General features: G+C 40.8%; 1 protein-coding gene across 2 annotated transcripts in view; it reads left to right on the top strand.

Annotated features, from left to right (window-relative positions):
- Nucleotides 1-20,844, top strand: part of GRM7 (glutamate metabotropic receptor 7) — a 734,510-nt gene that overhangs the window by 699,613 nt on the left and 14,053 nt on the right. The window lies entirely within an intron of this gene.

Here is a 20,844-nt window from a genome sequence, read left to right as displayed (position 1 = left end):
CTGAGGGAGAGAAAGAAGGGGGGCTGTCTTTTGGTCCTCCAATAAAACCCCCAAACCCTGCTGCCTTTACTTCCAAATGCACCCTGCAAACATAGCCCTTCAGTCTTCATTTGCATTGTCTGTGAACTGCCAATTTATCTGTTTGCAGCTCCAGCCTCTCGGCTGTTGCAGAGATGTGGGAATAAGATGATTATTTACAGGCTTCCTAATGCCTGATTTGCTGGACCAGAGAGGTGAATTTCTAAAAGTCCGGCGAACTGGCAAAGCTCCTGTTCTGTAATTGAGGAGGCTGGTGGCAGAGAGAGAGGAACGGAGCGCTATTTGCATACATCTCTTTATAGATCTGCTCCTGGGAAAGAATCCCCAGTCCCGCTCCGTGCAAGGAACTGCTGTTTGGAGGAAATTTCAACCAAGAAAAAGAGGTGCTCAGTCCGTGTGGCTGTGATTGTGAATATGCTGGGCTGTGGGATTTTTGCAAGAATTGACCCCAACCTTTCACTTTTACAGAAGAAACAGCAATTCAGAGACAAGAGACAGGAGGAGGCTTCCCAGAAAGTGGCCATGTGGCAAGTTCACAGTGTGAGCAAAGCTCAAGCCAGTGAAAGTAAGAGTGCAGGTGGGAAGAGGAAGTCCCACCCTCTGACCCAGCACCTTTGCATGGCATATGGTTCAACCTAAGGGCCCATGTTGGTAAATATATTGAAGATCTTGTCTCCCTTCTTGTGCCTCTCATTCCATTGGAATTGGACAAGATCTTATATAGAATATTTTGGCCAACATTTGAAAAAATATAGACTATAAAGCCCTGGAGGTCAGTGCATTTACCTGAGGCAGGGGAAGTCTAGGTCAGGGTACCAACAGCTGACGTGTTCTGAATAAATATGGCCAGAGAAAGGCGCAGGACCAGTGACTCACCTATCGATGGGGCCAGGGCTTTAGACCAGGGATGCCTCCACACCCACCACCCGCTTTCTCAAATCACCCTGATTGGACATATGCTTCTGTTTTCTCGCATTCTCTGCCAGGAAACTCAGAATCATGCTCTAATGCTCAGAGCTAGTAGCTGTCCTCTCTTAGGTTCTTCTTTAGACCATGTCCTCCCTTCCTCTATTTTGCTGTTTGCTGGTCTTTTTCTCTAAGCTCAGATAGTTGTAGGATAAGTCTCTTTTCAAAGACCCTTGGGGAGAACACAGGACACATAAATAAGTTGCAAGTAATGAACACTGTGAGAATACCACAGAACCCGCACTCCAGTCTGTCCTTGCAACAAACAAACTTGCCCACTCCACACAAGAATGACAAGGGAAGGTGTGACTGCTTCACCCATCACTCCCACATCTGTTGGGTGACATCTTTAGCCCTGTGCAATCTCTACAATTAAAGCATCACCACCTCGAATTGCTATTTCTACTTCTCTCTGTCTTAGCTTATGAATGAACGGCCCTGGAAATTATTTTTGTCTTGAATTAATAAAGTAGCCGAGAGAGAGAACCAGCGCTGTCTGTCAGAGTAGTGACTGGTGTGGCATTGTAAAGAACACTTCTATTTCATCACTGCAGCTCCTTTCCAGTCCAGTGAAGAGGGTGAGACCTGGGCTTTGGAACTGGGAAGCCCGGGTGTAAAGCGCAGCTCCTCCATTAACCAGCTATGTGACCTTGTCCCCTCCTTCTGAGCCCATAGGTCTTACCCGGGACTGATATTGTGGCACTGAGATAAGCTAACATATAAATCACGTTGTACAGAGCACGGTGCCTGGCTCATAGTAAAGGTTCAAACATTCTAGCCATGAACTATTTATTGTTTCTATGAAACACTGTCCATTGCTTTACTCCCAATGCTGTAGTAGAAAATAACCCCACAGTGTTGTCCACATTTCTGTGTTATCTGTGGTCATCTCTACTACTTAAGAAGACTAGAAATGTACCACCTTTTCCCACTTTTATCTTTCTCCTTTCCTCCTACAGCGTAACAGGAAGTCAATGAACTTATATAGGGACCTTCCTATAGGGACCAGTTGCCTCAATTGCCTCTAGTTCCACTTCTGTGAAATAAGTCATTTAAGCAAAAATAAATTGGCTAAAGACAAGCCCAGCATGTGACTCTCCAACCACAAGGACATCAGGGTAGGTTATTTCAAATAAAGTAAAACAAAAACAAACCCAAGTCAATTGATGATAAAATTTTGTACACATACACACACATATAGTAGCTTTGCTTTGGCTTATTGATAAAGACCTAAAGGGAATAGTTAGATTTAATGCAGAAGAGCAGAAAATTGTATTCAAAATCCCCTGAGATGTGAGGACCAACCAAGCCTATTCCCACAGCCTCTCTAATGACTCACCCCCATATATATAGTGACGTTTTTCCCAAAGCCTCTGAAGAGTAAACCTCACAGACTCATTTCCACACCATCACCAGTTAAGCCCTAGTCATGTTAGCTTCCTCCCCTTCCAAACACTGCAACCCCTCGGCCCTCTGCAGACTGGATGGGGTCATTTCTTTTCTCTGTTTGTAGTCCTTGTAAGAGGGCGTGAGAAGTGGGGAGCAAGCTGTAATAGCTAAGGGGGAAGAGGGATTGTCATTCCTTCTAATAATAATAGCTAATATCAGTAGCTATTATATACTGAGCATTTTCTAAATGCCAAGTGCTGTATTCAGCCTTTCGTCTGTATTATTTCAATTCTTCAGTTATTTCCCAACCAGCAATCCTATGAAGGCTTCCCTCACACCCGTGTATAATGAAGAAACTGTCTCAGAGAAACTCAGTCCGTTGGCCATGGCCCAACATCAGTAGTGATAGAGCCGGGTGAAAGATTTCAGATCATGCTTAATGGGAGTCAGAGAGCTGAGAGAGGAGAAACATCCTCCCTTCCATGGATACTTTTGTAAAGGTTTCCTAGGGCTGTCTGCTTCAGCCCAATGGAATTATTTAATTACTTAAATTGATTCCCCATCAATGATTTCTTTCAGCCTATATTCATTAAGCATTTCCTATTTACAAGGTAGTTTCTTTGGAAAATTGAGGAAAAGTCTGATTATCTCAATTTCTTCACAGAATATCAAAGTCAGAAGAAACCTGAGAGCATCTAGGTACGCTACTTTCAAATTACAGGCAAAGGGCCACCAGTATAGAAAGTACCGAAACTGTTAAAAATGCCAAATTCCAGCTTTCATTCCATACCCACTGCACTAAAGGGAAGGGAGGCTAGAAGTAAACCTTCATTTTTTGAATTTTCATTTAATTTTTGTTAACTCGATCCTGGATAACTTGTATGCATGCATGTTTAAGAACCACCATTGTGGACCAACCCTTTCATGTTAGAGATAGGATCACTGAGGTCTGGTAAGGATTAAGATGTGTCTCCCAGCATCCCCTGTCCATAAGAATCAGAAGCACATTTAACAAATATGATTGAATTGTTCTCAGGATGACTCTGTGGGCAAGTGCTAATAATAAGCACATAGACATTAGGTGCCATGATTGGTACATCTATTTTCCTGCATTGTATTGGTTCAAAGTTCTAAGTTACCAAATCTTAACCTAAGAATGATCTGAAGCATGCAGTTCTGTTCTTTGGAATGACTGAAAGGAGAATCTGTGCGGGATTAGAAGTATGAAATCTGTCTCAAAAATGCAAATTAAAACCACAGTGAGATACTACTACATACCCACTAGAATGACTAAAATTTAAAAGACTGACAATCCCAAATGTTGGCAGGAACATGGAGCAAGTAGAACACTTATGCATTACTAAGAAGTATGCAAAATTGAACAGCCACTTTTGTTAATATTTTGGCAGTTTTTAAAATTAAATAATATGAGCCAGCAATTATACCCCCAAGTATTTACTCAGAAGGAATGAAAACATGTCCACCTTAAGTTGTACATAGATATTCATAGCAGCTTTATGTATAATCACCAACAACTGCCAACAACCTTACCAGTAATGTTTATCAACAGGTGAATGATAGTATATCCATGCAATGAAATGCCAATCTATTGATACATGCAAGAACATGGATGAATCTCAAAAGCATTATGCTAAAATTTAGCAGCTAAATCAAAGGAGTTGGACACCAAAATCAACATGCCCTGTGCTTCCATTTTTAGGAAATTATAGAAAAGACAATATTGTAGTGATTAATACAAAACAAAACAAAAAGCAAATCAGTGTTTGCCCAGGTGCTAGGAAAGAGAACTGATTGTAAAGAGGTATGAAGGAACTTTGTAAGATGATGTAAATATTCTATATCATCACTGTAGTGGTAATTATATGACTGCATATTTGCCAAAACACACAACTGTGCAGTTAAAATTGGTAATTTTTTGTATATAATTATACCCCAGTAAAGTTTACCCAAAGTAGGTGGAGGAGAGAAGGGAGAGTTATGGACTGAATGTTTGTGCCTCTCCTAAAATTCAGATATTGAAGTGCTAACCCCCTACCCTAACCCCCATGTGATGATCTTTGGAGATGGCACCTTTGGGAGATAGTCACAGTTAGATGAAGTCCTGAGGGTGGGACCCGAATGATGGGATTCGTGCTCTATAAGGAAAGACATCAGAGAGCTTGTTCTCTCCCCCTGCACATACGGATTAGGTCATGTGACCTGCTGGCAACCTACAAACCAAGATAATAGGTCTAAGAATGAAACCTACATGCCAACACCTTGATTTTGGACTTCCCAGCCTCCCAAATTGTGAAATATACAGTCCTGTTGTTTAAACCACCCAATGTATGGTACTTGGTTATGGTATCCTGAGCTAAGAAGAAAAGAAAGAAGGGAGGAGAGGGCAGAGAGGAAACAATGGAGGGGGAGGAGGAAAGAAAAACCAATCCCCATGATGCTGTGCGCATGAAGACCCTTAGGGTTTGCATGAGCTCCCAGACTGGCTGCACTAGTTTCCTAGGGCTGCCAATTCATCAGAAAAAACTCCATGGCTTAAAACAACAGGAATGTTTTCTCTCACAGTCTTGAAGACCAGGAATTCTCAATTAAGATGTTGACAAGTTTGGGTTCTTGTAGAGGGTCTGGGAAGAGTCTGTTCCATGTTTCTGCCCTAGAATCTGTTGGCTGCAAGCAAATTCCTTGGCTGCCTTGGCTTGTAGACAAGTCACTCTACCCTCTGCTTTTGTGTTCACGGCACTTTCTCTGTGCTTTCTCCTGTTATCGTTGGATTGTCATTGGATTTAGGACCCACTTTAATCCAAGATGTCCTCTTCTTGAGAGACCCTGGTTCCAAATAAGGTGACTGTCATGGGGAAGAGAGAGAGAACAGTTTGATCCACTATACTGACCAGTAATCAAATGGCTTCTTATTGGTTTGAAAATGCAGCATTCTGTCTCATTCAAACAGGGCAATGCCCTGGCTGGGGGATTATCATCTCGGTTCCGGTTTGCCAATTGTCACAACTGTTAGATGCCAAGGACTTAATAACAGGAAAGAGACTAAGAATGAACCTCTGCTTTCCAAAGCACCATCTGGGTTCCAACTGGAGTAACAACTTCTTACTGTGAATAGAAATCCTTGCCCTCTGCAGAAATCGTGGACATGAGGAGAAGTCCAAAGATAACTGTATCTGTTTTCATGGTTTCTTTATAAGGAATCCATGTGTAAGACAGATCTGGGTCCCACCACCTATAGGCTATGAAACCATATCCATGTCACATAAAGAACCTCGACTTACAATCCCAACTATGAGAGTAACATTATTTCAGATGATGAAAGTAATGCTACTAGAAAGGGAACTAGCACTGTCCTTGGCACATGACAGCAACATACGAAGAGATTATGTGGTGGTCCGCCAGGGCATGGGTGTCTTTCCTTTAGATTTGTTTTCACCTTGTCTATAAATTAAAGTGTGAGTGTGTTATTAAATGTGCATGTCCTAGCACCAATAAAATGACATGTATGAAGTGTGTGTATGTGGTGGCAGACAGCAGAAAGGCAGGTAGTGTTTTATGTCATCGGCAGGTTAAACCCCATCTCTAGGGACACATCAGCATGCATTTATATTTGAGTCGGGCTACATGATGCCTCCACTTAAAAGTGTAAATTACCACCTACCCAAGAAATGTCATTTGAAAAGTAGAGCATTTAAAAAACTCGTCTAGAAGAGGTCCTAGAAAAACGAATTAAATAATTGGGGCTTTCAGACTCTGCCTTAAAACATAAGGATATCTCTATGAACTGAAAGCATTAGAGCACCTTATGATGGTTGGTTTCTAAATGGGTAAATTCCTAGTGATTGAGTTGGTCAGTGAATTCACATTGACTAATGCCAGTTGAACACTTAGGCTACTGGGAACATAACAAGTATTTCTTTTTAGTGAAGAAAAAGGTATTTTGAAATCAGAGAAAATCTACAGTTTCTATATAAACTAATGTGTCTGACCAGGTAACAACTGCCAAAGAAATGGCATATTTGTGTGTAAGAAAATAAAGCCTATTTTCGATGTGTCATACATACTTTCTATGCCTCCCACATCCACAGAAATAATGGCCAGAATGTGTTATTGTTCAGTCCACAATTCCCCGTAGCACTAGGGTTATGGTAGTGTGATTCTGGAGTTCTCCATTCCAATATCACCAGAGTGCCCTAAATGAGGAAAATGTTAAGAAAGTAGAAAAGAAAATAGCTAGAATTCAGAGTAAAATAAGGTAATAGTGAAGTGATTGTCATCCCTTCATGGTGTCAGTACACCGTGGGTAAAAACCAATGGAAATGATGACTCTATTATCAGATACAAAACATGTGGGCAGGTTCATCTGTGATGTGCATGTGTTGTTTTTACCCATCCCATAGAAGGGAAATGTGAAAGTAGGTAGAACGTGCTTTGGAAGAGGAGACAGTTTCATTTGATGTTAATTTCCATTGAGGAAATGCAGAGTAGTGAAATATCAAGGCAAAGAAAAAAGATAAGATTCCTTCCATTAAAAAGAACATAAACATTTAGTAACTGTCTACCACTTTGCTAGTTATTAACATTAAGGGGATGGACTTTCAGAATGAATACATGTGCTTCAGAAAGCCTCAGAGTCCATTGTGGCAATGGATGGGAGAGGAGGGACACCCCTGACCCATGAGAACAGGAGGACTGATCTCGGTATACTAACCAGGCTGGCAGTTACAGCAACCACTCATTTCTCCAGAGGTCACTCCCACTAAATAATGAGGTGAGGCTCTGGGAAACCATTCTGCCCCCAGGTATGTGTCCCCATGCCTGCTAGGTCACCAAGGACTTCAACCATAAAACAATGACTGAGCCAGAATTGCAAAGGATGAAAAACACTATTTGGTCTATGTTCCTCTATAATTCCTAAGTGCATGTGCATCAAAAGGCATTCCTTATGACCTCATGAAGGAAGAACGTGTATGTGTGTACACATCCATAGCCTAAAATGTAAATGAATCTTTGACGTTTTAAGCCTTGCTCATTCTCATGGTGAAATTTTATAGACCTAGTTCAATAAATTCCTAATACTTTTAGACAATAGAGTATTAAGGCCCACAATAAATGCACACTATATGTCTTTTGAATCGAGACTTTTCTAAAAGTAAGGGAGGGAAAAACATTTGATTGTGTGAAACTTGAACTATTTGATCTTGAGAAATGAAGATTGGCTCCATGGTCATATTTTGTAGCCTTTTGCCTAGATGGAAGCTGGTGATAATTTTGGTTTGCTTCATCTTATCTTGTCACTCATTCAATCTGTGACAGCCAACAAAAGTGAGCCACAGCAAGAGTTCCCCGGAACAGGAATGTACGAAAGCCAGTGAAATGGACTCACAGTCAATTTTTAGAGAGAGAGCTAATGTAAAAAACATTAATGATGCCCTCTGTGATAAATGCTGCATAGACAGTTTAAAGGGAACATTTGGAGGGATGGGGGGGGGGGGGATTCTGTAAATAGTGATAACGTATCTTAGGAAAATCCATATTATTGTTTATAATATAGTCCACAGAATGGCAAACACCAAATAAAATGAAATCATCAAATGGTTACTGTAAAATATGTGACCTAGATTCAATTTGAGTCTTTGAATTATTCCAGTAATTTCCCATCCCTTTCTGTTTACATGAATTTCAGCAGTTTTATTTTGTTTTGTGTGTTTTTTTTTAATTTATGAAAATATAATAAGGTAAGGAAGTTTTAAAAATGTTAACACTAACATTTAAAATAAACATAATGTTGGGGCATTTGATACCAAACATTTCTTTGCATTTTTAGCAAAGATTTTAAAATTTCTGCAAAGCAAAATGTTTTAAATAGTTAAAGTACTTCCATTTCCTCCAACTAGTAACTGAATACCCCTTTGTCTGAATTGCTCATATTTCTGTCTAGCTGTCTCCCTTCAAGACCTGCTCTGAGTCAAGTGAAACGAGGTGAACATTAGCTGAAACTTGCTGAATGTTGGCAGTTTTCCCCAGGAGCAAAAATAAATATTGCTGCTTCCCCATAATTTGCAGTACACCTTTATACTCAGGATGCAAAGGAATGAGGAACATTGCAGTGCGGAGTACAGTGTACAGCATGCAGTTTGAAGGACATAATATTTTACAGATATCTGTTTTACAGCTATGGGATAGGAGATCCTAGGAGGGAGAAAGGGGGGTGTATTGAGTTAAAGCAGAGTGCAATATTCGTTTAAAGGCATCTCCTGTGACGCCAATGATAGCCAGTTTGTGATTATCTGATATCAGTCTCATATGTAATGTTCCATAGCACCAAGCCTGATGGCAACTAGAATATCAACAGGCATGAATTCTCCTCGCAGAGTATAAACACACATCCTGTCTGAAGTAAAGTGATCACCTATTGGAAGCCCCATCTGTTCACACAGAGTACACACCATTATATAAGTGAGACACCTGTTTTTGTTTAATGCTGATTGAAGGCCTATAAAACAGATTGGTTCTTAGCTTATAAACCTATACAATTGATCAAAACCTGGCTGGCTCCATAATGACAAGATCTCACTGAGACAGGAACCAAACTTGCATTCCCCACACTTTGGAAGGTGTTTGGATAAAGTATACATTTTTAACAAATTGTGCTAGAATGACTTTTATATCCAAAAATGAACTTAGATCAGTACCTGGTACTATATATAAAATTTAATGCAAATGGGTTATAGATCTAAACATAAATCCCCAAACCATAAACATTTAGACTAGATAGGAGAAAATTTTTTGTGGCCTTCAATTAGGCAAAGACTTCTTAGATATCACAAAAAAATGTACCATCTATAAAAGAGCAAATTGAAAAATTGGACTTTTCCAAAATTAAAAACTTCTACTCTTTAAAGGACAGAATTAAGAGAATGAATAGATAAGCCACACACTAGGGGGGAAAAAAGAACTTTGCAAAGCATATATCTCATACAGATCCTGTGTCTAGAATCCCAAACTCTCACATCTTAGCAATAGGGAAAAAGCCAATAAAAAACAAATGGGCAAAAGATTTGAACTGACATGTCACCAAAGGCATACAAGTGGCAAATAACCCCGTGGAAATCTGCTGAGTACCTAGGCTTCCTAGTAAATTGTAAATTAAAACGAGAATGAGATTTTCCTGCACATGTTAGAGTGGCTAACATGCAAAAGGCTGACCATGCCAAGTGTTGAAGAGGCTTCGGAGGAACTGGAACTCTCTCTCAGACGCTGCTGAAAAGAATGTAAAATGATCGATTCCCACATTGGGCAATTCCTTGGTAGTTTCTTAACCTTTAATCATGTACCTACTATATGGTCCAGCCATTTATTTTCTATGTGTTTACCCAAAGAAACATAAAATGAAAAATATGTACATGGAAAGCCTTGTATATGACATTCATAACAACCCCAACTGGATACAACCTAAGTGTCCATTGGCAGATGAATGGTTAAGTAAATGTGGTAAATCCATGCAATGGAATACTACTCAGCCACAAATACATTCAACAATATGGGTGAATCTCAAAATGATTATGTTGGAAAAACAGAAAAGAGTGCATATTATAGGACCCTACTCATATAAAACTCTACAAAATGCAATTTGATTTACAGCTGGCTCCTCCTGGGGCGAAGGGCTGAGCCTCCCTACCCCAGCATCTCCCAGGCATTCTTTGGCGGCTTCCCTAGGGAAGGAGGTGGAACCTTAGGCTGTATGAGACCCCTCAGCCAGGGCAATTCCCAAAGAGGACCACTGGCCGAGAGCCGTGGGCTGCTGACGTCACCAGCATCAGGGAGCAGCAACTCCTCAGAAACACCTCCTTCTGTGGGGCTCTCTGTGTGTGGGCCTGACATCTCTGTAGACATCGCTAAGTAGACATTTCAGTTTTATACGTGTTCCCATAAAAAATGCCCGGTGTTCCTGTGAGCCAAGACTGAATGGAGACTGTGCCTTTAAGATTATGTTTTAAGACTCATTCATCCACTTTTCTTAGAATTATATCAAAGTTTGATGTGGTTTCATTTCAAGAGTCTGATGAAACAATACTTTTATCTAAGAATATTTTTTCTTAAATTCTAAAGACTCTATATATGAACAAATATTTTCTTGGTGTAAAGAGATAGCAGTTTACTCATATGCCCATTATTTAACCAATTTATGGATCTCTTTCATCCTTTCTAAGAAAGTGGATTTTTTAAGAAGGGCAGGTTAGGAATTCCAAATAGGAATAAATGCAGGGTAGAGACCTGAAGAGAGAAAATCTTAGCAATAAAAGGAATTGATGGTGAAGAACTGGCTCCGGGTAGCTGAGGCTAGATCAGGGCTCCCTTGGGTAACGTTCGAGGAGGGGAAGCTGGTATACATTTCTGGGCCCAGCACTCTCGAAGGGGGCCCAGGAGTCAGCTGTGCTCATATCAATTCATTTTGCTTGCAAAGATCTATAGCCAGTCCACCCTTGCTTGGGGCGGGGTGGAAACTTTTTTTTTTTTTAAGGAGAGCTTAGGCCACTCAGGGGTTTGTACAATGTTGCTATGGTTTAGGATAACATCCTGGCATTTGCACAAGAGGAGATAGAATGCACAGACTCATGGCTTGGTTCCTCTCTTACCCTGACTCCTCCCATCCACTCCATCCACTTGTCATCTCCACCTCCTAATAGCTCTCTCATCTGTCTCCTGCTGCCCTCTTCATTACCATTACCCTAGATGAGCCATCACACTTTCTAAAGAAGGTGAATTTTTTTAAAGTGATATTTATTGATGATTCAGAGAAACTCCTAGAGGGCTCAGAATTGCAAAATAAAATGCATCTATGATCTCAGTTAAGTCCAAGTCAGCAGCTTTCTGTAAAAAAAAAAAAAATTAAACACCCTGAACTCTTCACTGAGTTGTCATGGCAACCATTTCATTTTTTTCCACAGAGGAGATAATTAGATGCTAACCTGGGTGTTGGCCCAAGGGTTTTGAAAGAAAAGCTTCCTTTTCTCCAAAGGGGGCAGGACTGTTGATTTTTATTGTTGCTGCAGGCTCTGAAGGACTCATTATTGATAGTTATGCTTTATGTTTCATCAGTACAAGAAAGAGAGGTTAGAAGATGCAGGTGGCAAACCCCAGGACAACACAGTCTGTCCCTCCCTTAGGCCAGGTGGGGAAGTGCTCCCTCGGGATGTAAATTCACAGGAACATCACACTCTCTCCTTCCCTCAGGTACCCTTCTGAATTTATTCTCTGGGATAATGGCAGAGATGGAGTGAAAAATCCCAAATGGAATCTCTGTGGGCCCAAGACTTCCTTCCTTAAAGTGTCAATTAAGTCCCTTATATTTGCCACCCACAGTTCTAGGCTCTGGGAATACAACAGTGAGCTAAATGCACATGCTTCCTGGTGGGTGAAACAGATACAAATCACACACACAATCATTTTGATTGCCTGGAGTGCTCATTACCAGGGTGGTATTAGCTAGTTTTGGTTAGACAGATGGGGTGGAGGGATGTTCCAGGGAAAAGGAAAGTCATATGCAAAGGCCCTGTGGCAGAAGAGAACACGGCACATTCAAGGGACATGAAAGAGTCCAGTGTGCTGATTTCTACAAAATATTCTGGCCGTTACCAGAATGGGACCATTTATCTTTGTGTTTTGTCTCCTCTGTTTATTCTCTCTGAGTGCCCTGGCTGCTCCAGAGGCCTGTGCTGTCACAGGGCGGGAGGATGAAGGGAAGCCAATGAAAATGGCTGGAGGAAAAAGTACTGGGAAAATGGAAACGAATATTGTTCAGAGCCAAAGCACACGGCTACACTGTCAGGTGCTACACAGACATGAATGTTATCAATACGGCATTCTGACCAGGGCTTTAGATTTTAAGAAGGATGGCCCACTTACAGGTCATCTCTTCCTGGCCAGTGCTCTGTGCCATTTCTCACGTCATTTCCTAAGTATCAACCTCCAAGTTTCGAAAGGAGAAGCGAGGTGCACAAGATCCCCCAGTTGTCAGCAAGCAGCAGGGGCCCATCCTCGTCCAGAACTGACCGCAACCCTAGTGCACGTGCCAAACCCTCCACTGCTCCTGGCTTCGCAGTGTCTCCTTGCTAGATTGTACTCGCTCCCTGAGCAGCGGCTCTACCTGAGCACTTCCTGTGCTCCAGGAGCTATGGCCAGTAAGTGGAAAGGTACGGTCCATGCCCTCTCGGGACAGTCTAGGGAAGGGACACTGTTAAATAAACACTAAAATGAATGAATAATCACAAGTTGTGATGACTGTAATGAAGGGAAATAATTTGTTCTATAAGCAGGCAAGAGAATAAGGACATAATAAGCACCTGAAGGTCAGAGAAGCAAGCCCTCCTCCAGGAAGTGAGGCAGATACCCGAAAGACAGGTAGGAGGTAGCCAGCTACAGGTGCTTGAGAACAGCATCTAAGGCAGAGAGAACAGATGAGCGAGAGCCTTGAGGATGGCCAGAATATTGTGCATTTGAAAGACACAGAGAAGACAAAGGAAGGCAGAGGGGGGCACTGGAGAGTTATATATATAATTGATTTTTTTTACAGAGAGGAAGGGAGAGGGATAGAGAGCTAGAAACATAGATGAGAGAGAAATATCGATCAGCTGCCTCTTGCACACCTCCTACTGGGGATGTGCCTGCAACCAAGGTACATGACCTTGACCGGAATCGAACCTGGGACCTTTCAGTCCACAGGCCGACACTCTATCCACTGAGCCAAACCAGTTAGGGCTGGAGAATTCCTTGACTACGTTAAGCATTTTATCTTCATCGAAAGAGTGAAGCAGTTGAACTAATGCAGTAGGACAGCTGGAATCCCCCCCCCCAGAACTTTAAAGTCCTAAACCACTTTAGCATTGAGTTTTAAGGAGAAATGAGACCTGGACAATACCTCTCAGGTCTGACGAAGAGTCTAGGAAGGTTTAAAGGGCAGACTCAGAGGAGGTAAAACGGGAGCCAGACGGCAGGCCCTTGAGAGTGAGTGGGGAGGAAATGGATCTTTTTAGAGCTTGGAAACAAAAATGAAAGGAAAATGGATCTTATAATGGAGGTAAAACCCTGAGTCACTCTTTTTCTCTCTCTCTTGCTGGGATGGGTGTTATTTCCCGGCCCAGTCTCAGAGCCCTCATTGTGCCATTCAGGGGCATAGTCTGGATGAACATTTGCCTCTACTTTTCTGGGGAATCCCATTGTAATTATTTGCTCCTTTGGGGCATAAACCCTTACACATCTGGGAGTCTTAATGGGGAGTCAGCGCAGTTTTCACTGGACGGCAATTCGATGGCCTGGTTTCCAGCTGTTAATGTGGTTTGCCCTGCAGCCAGGAGCACCACCTAGCACAGTGACTGATGGCTATCTCAGCACCTTCTGCAGGCAAGGCAAAGGTTAGGGGGTGCCCCCCTCCAAGCTCATGTGGACATACTAGTGTTCGCAGAAAAGCAGGGGAGCAAAGACAAGAGAGGAAAGGGAGAACCCAAAGCACAGGAGGGAGCTGCCATTGCTCACAGGCAAGATGGGAGAGACACAGACCAAAGGAACAGAGAAAGTCCGGAAAAATACTAGCCAAGCCAATAAGAGAAAGCTGGATGCTTATGACGATCAAACCCTGCCCAAGTTCACCAGAAAGCCAAAGGCACTGAAAGCTGAGCTCAGAACACGTTCTTTTTGTAGGTCTGACATTGTCTTCTCATCAATGACACACTTGGGTCCAATTTTAATGAATGAAAGTCCAAATTAAAACACAATAAATGTGCCCGGAAAAAATGCAAGAACTGTCTCTTTCTTTTAGCTATTGATTTAACATCAATATTTCTATTTGATTATTGTCTTTTTATCGTTATTAGAACTACAAAGATGACTTTAAAAGTTGGCAAAACTAGACAGCCTTGCTCTTATACCAATGGGATATTTCAAATGACAACTTTAGAAACAGAATTAGTTCAGACTTTTTTTTTTTTAACCCACTGGTTTACTTGCAAAGTAATACAGAACATCATTGCATATTACCTGGTGTATTCCCCAGTGAGGAGCAAGCCAGCATTTTCACATTATAAGACAATCTGAAATTGCCTCCTACAAAAAGGCTGTTAGGTTCGGTCTTGATGAATATGGCCAAGGATTCCAAGGTAGCCAATGGGATCTGGCAGAAGCGTGTCTCTCTAGGCTGACTGTGGGGGAAATGCTTTGCCTTATTATATGCTAAATCACTGACGGCAGAGACCTAACATCTGGGAGGCTCTCCAACCAGAAGGAACAGTAAGTAACCCTTTAGACAGTACAACAGAGCAAATGGTGCCAGTGTTAGCTGTGGAAAAGAATAACATTCCTACCTTGCAGTTGGAGGGGGAGACACATGAAATCAAAATTGAGGGGTCAGAAGGCTGGTGGAGGAAGGAAATTCTGAGTATCAGTGTGTGTAGGCTGGGCCCGTGTGTGTCCAGAACAATGAGAAGTGATTTGCCTACAACTGTCTATGGAAGTGGCCTGCCGCGCATCAGGGTGGCTGGCACGGGGAGTGGAACAGTCAACTCCCCGAGGATGCAGTCCATTGGAATAACAGCATCTCTGATTTCGCTATGTAGGAAGAGAGACAGCCTCAGGCTTCTGGTCAAGAGAGCAAAGAACTGAGATGTAGGTGATTTCAAGCATGACATAATCACTTATCTCATGTTCCAGAACCGATTTGCATTCACCTGGAGCACTTGTCTTACATCCGTCCAAGTAAATAATGTAATTGTCTGCAGACTTAATATCATGTCTGCCCGGAGATACTAAATGAGAAAATCAAAACACAGTAGAACTAGGTCTTGTGTAAGAATCATCTAGTCTCCTCCATTATCTATAATGTTATACTGGGCATCTGTCCACAGAGTGCGTCCCATCATATTTGATGTGTGTATCTCTCTATGTATATCACCTATCTATTTATACACCACTCACTCACAGATAGAAGGGCTAAGCAGACGCTGGGTCCTTCTACTCTAGTAAAGACACTTGCATTTCCTGAGCACCCACCATGTACCAGGCACTGAGCCAACTACTTTTCACACACGATTTCCTTTAATTTTCAGAACAGAAGGTCTCAGAGGTAGGGGTGACATGAGGTGGGATTTTATATCAGACACTCTTGTAACAAATTGCTAGGGTTTGGATTTTCAGTCTGTCACTCGAAGTGGCTTCCCAAAGTCACCCACCCACTATCCAAGGCCAACATTTGAAATCAGTTCTGAAAACAAAGATCTTGTTCTTTTCATTATACCATCCTTCTAGAAGATGCAAGTCTCCCTTTCCTGAAACACACACACACACACACACAGCATTTCCCCCCATCATCATGTTGAATCCTTTTATCAGCATGTATCCTTTCATAACTAAGGCAAAGCCTTCAGAATGTTGACCCCTGGATAACTGAGAAAGTCCCAATTTTGAACATTCTGTCGCATTCCCAGCCATGTGTCAGTATTTATTTTTCAAAAATATGGTTACTCTAATTAGGAAGCAAGAGGTTCTGGCGGTAAAGATAGAAAATAGTGGCCTTAACTGCCAGGAACTTTTATTTCCATGCAGTCACATGACTGTTCCAAACATTTGTCAAGTAATAATGCACCCTTCCTCTTTTGACTGCATCAGATAATTTTTTTATTTTTATTTCACAGACTGTGGGATGTCATGAGAATTATGAAACTTGTCCCATCCCACCTGAAGACTGCATAAAGCCTTCTTGTCCCAATTCTCAGCTGTCACTTGGGAACACAAAATTAGTTACTTCTCATAAGATAGTCAATGACAGATAAAATAATGGTGTGGGTATACTTTCAAACAAAATAGAAGCCAACTTAATGAGATGCTGTTCCATAAAACAGGCTTTCATTCAGTGGAATCCATAAGGAAGATCATCATTTTTAAATGTATTAAGATTGCATTTAAAAAAGCAAAAAAAAAAAAAGTTATTTTATGTTATAGCCAATAAATAAACCGGTGATACTAACACCCCTGATTGAGTGGTTGCTACATGCCGGGCACCTTTATATACATTTTACAATTGTGAGCCCGTTTGATGCTAACAACAACCTTGTAGGTACTATTATCTCCACCCTAGAAAGGAGGGCCAGAGGCACATTAATAGTAGTTAACAACAACAAAAGACTAAGAGCTTTTCTTAAAACAGTGTTGAATGCCAAGGATATTCATCATACCTGATACTTGCTTCAAGTGTAGAAGTTTTTGCTCAACCAGAATTTAATAAGCACATACTTTTGTGGCAGACACTGTGTTCATTATCCAGTCAGTTCTGCTATAAGGTGACATATGTGTTTTTAAAAATCACCATGCTGTGCAATATTGTGCAATAAACACAGAAATTATGGAAAAAATGGGTTGGGGACACATACTCAAGAACATCATCAGTGACATTTTAAAAACGGGTAGGAATCTAATAAAAAAGGTGGCCTGGTTTTATACATGTTAGATGGCTAAGAAATATATAAGTATCACAATAAATGGGGCATTGTACCTTAAAAAATAAAAAAGCCTGATGTTTGCTCATGGAAGCAGGTGCCAAACAGATTGCTGCTTGTGATTCATGGTGAAATTGCGGCAGGGGGGGGAGCTGGCAGATGTTCGAGGCGTCGGCGTGTGTGTGCATTTCATATATCCCCGCACAGCTGGGTTCAGCTGGGTGCAGTTGACTGTGTTCCTCTAGTGTTTCTTGTGGAAGAAATCACATATTTGCAAACATGAACTTTGTGTTGTACTCAAAGTGTTCCCTAATACCTCTTTCTCGTCAGGATGTATTTGTATTTTCAAAGGAAATCATGCCTACCATCTTCATAATGTGCCTGAAGCCTGGGTCAATGCAGTCTTATTTAGCAGTATCTCAATAAAAAATGCTGAATGGATAAGTGGATGAATGCATAAATAGTGGAAAAGTATGGTGTGACTCACATAGCCTGTCTGAAAACACAACTAAGAGGGAATGGACAGCAGGTGGTCATGAGTTAGTTAACTCATATTAATGATTTGACCCCACCAAATAGTCCCAGAATTTTGCTAATTTTATAAATTAAAGGTGGTAATTCATTAATATAAGTATATTATTGGATAATTTTTATAGTACAGACTTTTTATTAAGGACATCATTAGAAATGATGAGACCATTTTGATGAACCCAAAAATCTGAAATTGGTGTTTTCCTGATAGTTCTAGTTTTATATTTATCTACAGGCCTTGTGAATTTTTCTTTGCTTTCTTTCTTTTTCTCTTTATTCTTTGGACAATAGTGAGAATACTCTGATTTTTACAGTTTAAAACTTGTCACTATTAAAATTATTACCAGCATGACTTGAAATCTCTCAAAATAATATTCAAGTAAACTGATTATGAAACTTACCCAGAAGAATTGGCAAATTTCAACGTTTGCTCATGAGCACTATCTAGCAAGTGTATACGTTATTTAGGATCTTTGAAATTGAGAGTTAGACAAGGCGAACTCAACTACATATACTTACAAAGCAACACTGGGATCTCATGATATGAATTCACACTGTATCTGACAATGAACTTTTAGTTCAAGATGAGAAAATGCATGGAGCATATTCAGATGGGCTCTGCCTGGCACTGAATTAAGTACACTCCTGTGTATGTACTCTGATAGTCTATGTGCTGCTATACTTCACTCAGACAAGATATGAATAGGTGTGGTGTTTTAGACATTACAACCTAGTTAATCAATAAGACATATATAAAACATTCAAAATATATAAAAGTAGGTACAGAGGAAGCCTTATCTTGAGACCTACACCCCCACAACCTAAAAAATATTTATCAGCCAGGAAGTAAATATTAGCAGCTGACATTTCATGGGTACTTATTTCCGAGGCATTCTGCTAATCACTCTTCATATATTAATTATATCTTCAAAACCCCCATAAGGTAGGAACTATTATGATCTTCATTTTATAAATAAGGAAACTGAGACAAAGAAAATATGTGTATGCATTCTATGCATCAGACTTTAGGAAAACTACTGTTCAAGAATGTTATGCAAAGCTCCTGGCTGTCTGGACTCCAAATCCCTTGCCTCAAAGCTCGTTAGTTGCATGACCTGGATTATGCATGATGAACATTAGGAAAGCCACATTCAGCCAAGCAGTAGAAGCTGGATCTGGAACATTTGGGTTGATGATAAAATTAAGGCTTAATTATCAAAACCCACAGGAATTACAAGGCACCTGGCATCCTTCCCACAGGCCTAGGCCATCAGGACTGACCAGGTGGGGAAGACCTTCCTCCATGGACACCGATGCCTTTACATCTCTAAAGAAATAGTAAGGAAGATTAAATAAAAGGATGTGAAGTACCCATGATGAAATAGAGTTAAGCATTTTATAGTAAGCATCAGATTAGCTGAGACTAAAAATAAATGTGTTGCAACTTGCTAAAGGAATGTACTAAAGTTGACACTGGGCTGAACACTCAGAGCTCAACAGTGAGCCTCCCATTTAGTAGCAAAGAAACAGTGACTTAGTTTCCCTCCTGGGATTTAATGGGGTTGGATCCCTATAAACCAATACCTCTGGGATCCCTGTAGACCAGAGCCTTCCAATCTTTCTACTTATTTTACAATACTTTCATAGTACAGCAGGCCCTTAAATAATAGCATTTCACTCAATGTCGTTTTGTTATAACATTGATGAGATGCCACAGGAGCTTAACTCTTGTGTATATCAATTAGACTATGGTAAAATTGGTTTCCTTATATTTCATTTTGCTTAGTCGCAGAACCTATTGACAACATTGAGGACTTGCTGTACTTACTATCTGCTAGGTTCTATCCTAAGATCAGAAAGGTCTAGGCAGCCAGTAGGTCACATGGAAATTCTGCAGTATATTTAGAGAAAGGCTGTTTGACCACTCAGCCATAGGTAGGAAAAAGTGTCTATCATACAAACACATGAGCTCATTCATCATGTATTTATTAAGTGCCTACTGTTTGCCATCACTGAAGATACAAATTGCACCATGGACACAGGCCTAGAGCTATGGCCTAGTTGGGAAGACAGATGGTCAAGTGATCAGCGTAGTGGGAGTATAATTATAAATGGGAACCAATGATATAAAGAAAACAGATTGTTGAGAATTAAGGAGCTGGCCAACCCTGGAGGCAGCCTGGCTGGATGCTCTAAGCAGCAGAGGAGGAACGTTCCTAACAAATGAAAACAAGAATAAAGTAAAACTGCACGTGTGCACGAATGCAGGATCTATGGTTGAGTGAGCACAGCATCTTCAAGTTCCCCTTCAGATGGTGCCCTGGAGAGGGAGGTGGGGGATAGTGGTGAAAAATTGGTCAGTAAAGTAGACAGGGGGCAGATGATTCGTGGCCTCGTAGAATCCATTAAAGTTGGGGATTTTATCCTCAGATTGATGCAAAGGCAAAGTTGATGGAAATCATGACCAATATGTTCTCAAGGAACTAGGCTTTCCACTAACATGGAAGACTATGGTAGCTAGTCACTCTTTTTTAAAAAAATTTAATTGATTTATCGGCCTACCTATCTGTTTATATATATGTAGCCTATTGAGGTATGATTGACAAATTAAAGATGTTTATTTTTATCCAGCCTATTGAGGAATGATTGACAAATTAATTATGTATATATTTAGGTTATAGAACATGATATTTAAGGTATGCAACACGATGATTTAAGATCCATTGCACAATAATTACCACAATCCAGTTAATTAACACATCCATCACCTCTCATTTCATATAGCTTTGATAAGTCATGTACCAGGCAAATATTCCTAAATGTATCGTGGGGGCACTTCCAGATCATGACAGGGCACTTTATAAACACAACTGGACCAAGTCATCTATAGTTTTTCCCTCACTAATCTGACAATTCTCTACACCCTTCAACCTTCACCTTTTCAAATGTAGGCCAGACAAGAATTTAACTCATCAAATAGTAAGTGAGTGGTTGCTTGACTGAATTCCCAAGGAAGCAGAAGGAGACATGGATAGCTCTGGTCACTATCCAAACCACAAATAACAATGTCAGAAGGAGCTTTTGCAACCTATTAGCAATTGGTCAGTGTAAAAAAACCGGACAAGCCAACATTAACTAGATCTTGGTCCCTTGCTGTTGGTATTTTTAAAATCAGAATTAAGCAAGAAGGGCTTACTTTCCAGGGAAATTTAGTCACTACTTTGTAGGTATAGTGAAGGTGAACCCCTTTGAAACACTATATATGATGGAAGTGCATATATTGATATACACTGAGTGGCCAGATTATTATGATCTCTGAACGCATAATAATCTGGCCACTCAGTGTATATCCTATATAATAAAAAGCTAATATGCAAATTGTCCCCTTGACCAGGAATTCGACCAGCAGGCAGGC

Source organism: Eptesicus fuscus, chromosome 18, assembly GCF_027574615.1.
Source record: "Eptesicus fuscus isolate TK198812 chromosome 18, DD_ASM_mEF_20220401, whole genome shotgun sequence".
Lineage (NCBI taxonomy): Eukaryota > Metazoa > Chordata > Mammalia > Chiroptera > Vespertilionidae > Eptesicus > Eptesicus fuscus.
This window is presented reverse-complemented; position numbering and strand designations above follow the sequence as displayed.